Source organism: Palaemon carinicauda, chromosome 6, assembly GCF_036898095.1.
Source record: "Palaemon carinicauda isolate YSFRI2023 chromosome 6, ASM3689809v2, whole genome shotgun sequence".
NCBI classification, from domain to species: Eukaryota; Metazoa; Arthropoda; class Malacostraca; order Decapoda; family Palaemonidae; genus Palaemon; species Palaemon carinicauda.
The window spans coordinates 143,656,927-143,661,926 of record NC_090730.1 but is presented as its reverse complement, the minus strand read 5'-3'; the positions used below and the strand labels follow the sequence as shown (position 1 = coordinate 143,661,926).

The 5,000-nt window shown below is 36.7% G+C and overlaps 1 protein-coding gene across 1 annotated transcript in view; it reads right to left on the bottom strand.

Annotated features, from left to right (window-relative positions):
- LOC137643271 (uncharacterized) overlaps positions 1 to 5,000 on the bottom strand; it is a 755,072-nt gene that overhangs the window by 312,522 nt on the left and 437,550 nt on the right. The window lies entirely within an intron of this gene.

Genomic DNA, 5,000 nt, shown 5'->3' with positions numbered 1-5,000 from the left:
ATATATATATATATATATATATATATGTGTGTGTGTGTGTGTGTGTGTGTGTGTGTATCTTATATGTATCCGTTAATATGTACTTGTGGTTGATTAAAATCTCTAGTATTAACACTTTATGTAGTTAGGCAATGAAAAGTGAAAAACAAAATGTAGTTTGGGCCAGTTTTCTAAATATACATACATACATACATACATACATATATATATATATATATATATATATATATATATATATATATATATACACATATATAGTTGAAATTATAGTTGATAGTTGGGGTCCTCTCGGGAATCGCAATTTAAGTAGAAATAGAATAGTCAATGCTACTATCATCTTCTTTATTTGGTAGCTTTCGACATAACTTATGTCATCCTCAGCCTATCTGCAATTATCATTATGTAAAATTAATAAGATTAATAAAAATCATCGTAAGTACATAATTTGGAAGATATACTTCCAAGAACTGCCCGACTAGCTCTAAAATCAAACAAATCCCGGACCAGAAAACCATATAAAAGACTTATTACACTATATAACTATATAAAAGACTCAATAAATAATATACCTAGTCACCCGCAGGAGACGATGACCACCTATCCAGAGCAGCAACCCACAGACCAGACGGATCAATGGGTCACCGGCAACTGATTAGCAGGGTAGCCACTCTAGTTTTAGTGACTGTACCAAATCAGGCTTCAGAAAAGTACCAGATCAACATGAAACGTACCAATATTAATTAAAACAAATCTACTTACTTGATTAACTTAAAATTGTGTTTCCTCCCCTTCCTGTGCATCTTCTGTAGGTGGTGTTGACCACTTTTTGTTCATTTTATCTACAAGATGTGGGGGTGGTTGCCATGTTTTACAAATCGCACCATGCAACATATTCTTGCTGTGAAGTAATCCGTTGAGGGTTTCTGTCTTCAGTCGAGATCTATTTTTTGTCTTCAGATTTGTCACCAGAGAGAATATTCTCTCTCCAGCAGCAAACGAATGAGGCAGAGACATCAAGTTTATCATCAATCTTGAAACATTTGGAAATCTTGGCTGATCACCAAATTTTTCTTGTGAAACAGCATACCAGAATTGTTCAGGTTCTGAAGTTTCTATAAGTTTCAGAGCTGGTATTTCACCAACAGTCAATTCCCTCCATTCACTGTTGAGGTCTTCGTATACAGTCTCATCAATGATGTTTGGAAATTTTAGAGCCAAAGGTATGAGTGATTTAGGTTTTCCTTTGAATACATTTGCTGGATCTAATGCTTCAAGCAATTCTAGGTTACTGAACGTATTATGGGACACAAAATGCTTAAGCATCTGCTTTGATAGAGCAATATAGAAATTCAGTGTTTTGATATGAAATTGTTCCAATTCTCTTTTGGTTATAACAGCAGTGTTCCAGGTATATGCTTTCACTTCTAGCTCCACGGTAAATATCACCAATAGGAAGGTAGCTTGAGGGATCGTTCACATTAATCTGAGTTAATTCTCGATTTTTCAACTTATCAGGTTTCATGAAGTTGCTGAGAATACCCTTAAAACTGCTGCTGATTGATGTACGGAGCAGGTGTATTTTCGGGAGGTTGACTGGAATTCTAAATTCAATTTATTAACTGCAGGCAAAATGAATCCCAAAAAGGCAAAGTACATCTTATTTATTGGGCTATGTAGTTCCTGTAGTACTGCAGAAGCAGTAGCCATCCCGTCTTCTAATGCAGCAGAGGTGAAATACAGTGTAAGTGCAGGCCATTGCTCTAAAATTCTTTTTACTACTTCTTCTAAAGACAGCCATCTAGTGCAGCTAGGATGCAGTATTTTGTGATGTTGTACTACCATGAATTTCTGAAATTCACCATGCTCACACAATCGTTTGGGTCTGTTCATAATGTAAGAGTATATATTCCGAGCTAATTCTTCAACATTGTTAGGAAGTTCACTGCAGGCACTAGAGGCACAGAGAGCTACTGAATGACACACACAGCCTTGTACAAAAAGAGCAGAAACTCTCTTCTGAAGTAAAGTTTTTACTCCACCCCTTTCTCCCATCATCACACTTGCATTGTCACTCTCAAAACCAATTAAGTTTTCAACAGGAATGCTATGCACACCAAAAAAATTTACTATGGAGGTATAAAGTCCTTGATCTGTACAATCTTTTACCTCCAGTTAATTTAGAAACATATCGCATGTTTTCTGGACATTCTGGTCATAAAATCTAGCAAGGAGAACAAGGTGCTTTAGGGTAGAGGGATCAGTGGACTCATCTATTATCAGAGAAAATTTAGTGTTCTTTAGACGAGCCACAAGATCAGAAAAGTTAGTTTCACCCATAACATTCTTAAAAATTCCTGAAGCCTTTATCCTGGCACACTTTACTGCATTTATCACTTTTGGAACTGAGTCTACATTAGCAATAAACCCTGGGAAGAGATCCATTACGGAAATGGGTAGATTGTGCTCCGCAATGAGGGTACACATCTTTAGCTCTGCGGATGCAACTTGTTTTTCAAACCTTGTCCTTGATGACGGACCTGCACCAGCCTGAAAAAAAGCTTGTCAATTTCTTAGACTGGTTTCTTGAAAGAATGTTTTTCTTGTGCTTCTCTGTGCTTCCATGTCTTTCCAGTAGTGTTATACTCCCAGATATTTCACATTCACAAGCCGTACAGTAGGCTTTATTTGAACACTTCTTGCTCTGAATTATCCATGATGAAAACCTACTGTCTTGCAACCACTTCAACTGAAATTTATGTTCATAGCTTATTTTCTTCTTTGGTGTCACAGAACTACTATCATCAGATTCATCACTGTTAGGGTCGTCTGGTATATTCACAAGATCTCTTTTACAAGTCCTATTCATGTTGCCACCCTGCAGAACAGAAAAACAACAACAATCACTCGACTTGTATAGTAACAGTCAAATGAGAAGGATGCAGTACTCAGTAACACAGATACTTGAAATAATAATTAGGATTCTTGGTTCAGATTTCGACTTATCGCATCACGCACAAGTAAAGGCACTAATAGCAGCAACGTAATCCATGTTAATTCAACTGACGGCTGACACCTCCTCTGTCCTCTCCCGAGTCCAGACTCTCCCCACCGTCTGAGTTTCGTGTGAACGTGTACTGTACGGGTCCGTCACCCCGGGTGACTCACCCAGGACCATGCTGTTGCCACTTCTTCATAAAAATATCTCGTGTTATACGCTCCTTACAGTTTAGTACCAAAAAAGTGGTACTTTCATCAAAGTCGTACCAAATGTACTTGACACTACCAAAAGTACCAAATCTGGTACCTTAGTACCAAAAGTGGCAACCCTGCTGAATAGGAAAGCCCTCATTCAAGCTGAGTTTTGTCTTAAAAATATATAGACTCCAAGATTGTCAGTTGGCTGACGTTTCTATGTCTGTCTAATTTTGAAATTTTCCTTAGAAATGGCATGACCAGATTTAAATGCGTGGTCATAAATAGCTGAAATGGGTTTTTTATTTAAAGGTATATTGGTTCTTACCGATCTCCCCATGTGCTCCGAAATCTTACACTGCAGCTGTCTAGATGTGCTTCCAGTGTAGCACTCATTACAGAGTGCATATTGAAAAGTGCACATGACACTGGAACACAAGGGCGTAGTTAGAATCCCCTTATATTTAAAAAGTGAGCCAACTGAGAGCTTTTTAGTAAACATTAGTTTTAAATCTATGTGGGGATAACACTTCACCACAACACTCATAACCTCTGTTCTCAGTCTCTCCGAAACATAACCATAGTACGGAAAGGAGACATATAACTTTTTCTTACTGACCGTTTGAATTGCTAAATTTTGATTGTAAATTTTACCTAAAAACTTCTTGACTTGATTCCTTATCCGTCTCCATATCAGTCGACCTACTCATGATGACTTCTTCCCCCACTGACCAGGCCTGTATTCGAGACGACCTTGCTTAATCCCCGTCCGTGACCAGACGTAACATAACCTATATAGACCTTGATGTTTAATAAGTCTTTTATATGGTTTTCTGTTCATTGATTGGTTTGATTTTAGAGGTATTTGGGCAGTTCTTGGAAGTATATCTTCCTATCTATGGACTTAGGATGATTTTTATTAACTTTATTCATTTTACATAATGATAATTACAGATAGGCTGAGGATGACATAGGTTATGTCGAAAGCTACCAAATAAAATAGATGATACCAGCATTAACTTTTATTTCATATATATATATATATATATATATATATATATATATATATATATATATATATATATATATATATATATATATATATATATATATATATATAAAATATGTGTGTGGTCTAGCTGTATTCTAACAATTTGATATGTTTCTTAAAAAGGCTCATGCAATAATAACGAAATTGGATTAATCGCCATATGTATTGAATTGGGGGAAATACAGTGATTAATTTTGTTTTAGTTTCTTTTAAGACTTTTTAAGATACACATACACACACCTATATATAATGTGTGTGTATGTGTACTTGTATGTATTTGAATATGTTTATTTGTCATATTCCTAACTACGGCCCCATACGATATAAACGGCACGGCTGATAGTTTTATCATATGTAGTGATGTATATTTCCATGGCTCATGTGGGGAAGGGGTTTGTGCCATCAGTGTACCCCCTATGTTGCACTTTAGGCGTTAATATAAGAGTCTATGCCCCCACTTTTTAGCCTTCTATCTTACCTCTGATCCTCCATCCTTTCTTAAATATTGTCCAACCTCTTTGAATGATTACTGCATAGTGCATCTGCATAGTTTTGCCCCTGTTATGAATTACCTTCCCGTCCTCAGCGATTGGTCATTCTGGTCAAAATTCATAAATCCCGAATCCATGGAACATGACTGCTCATGGTCTGCACACTGTTGTGATTTCTTCGTTGCCTTATTTTGGCATTGGTAGGCAACATGATATGGGGATCGATAGTTTCCGTTCTCTCCATACTACTTGGATGGAAGCACTTA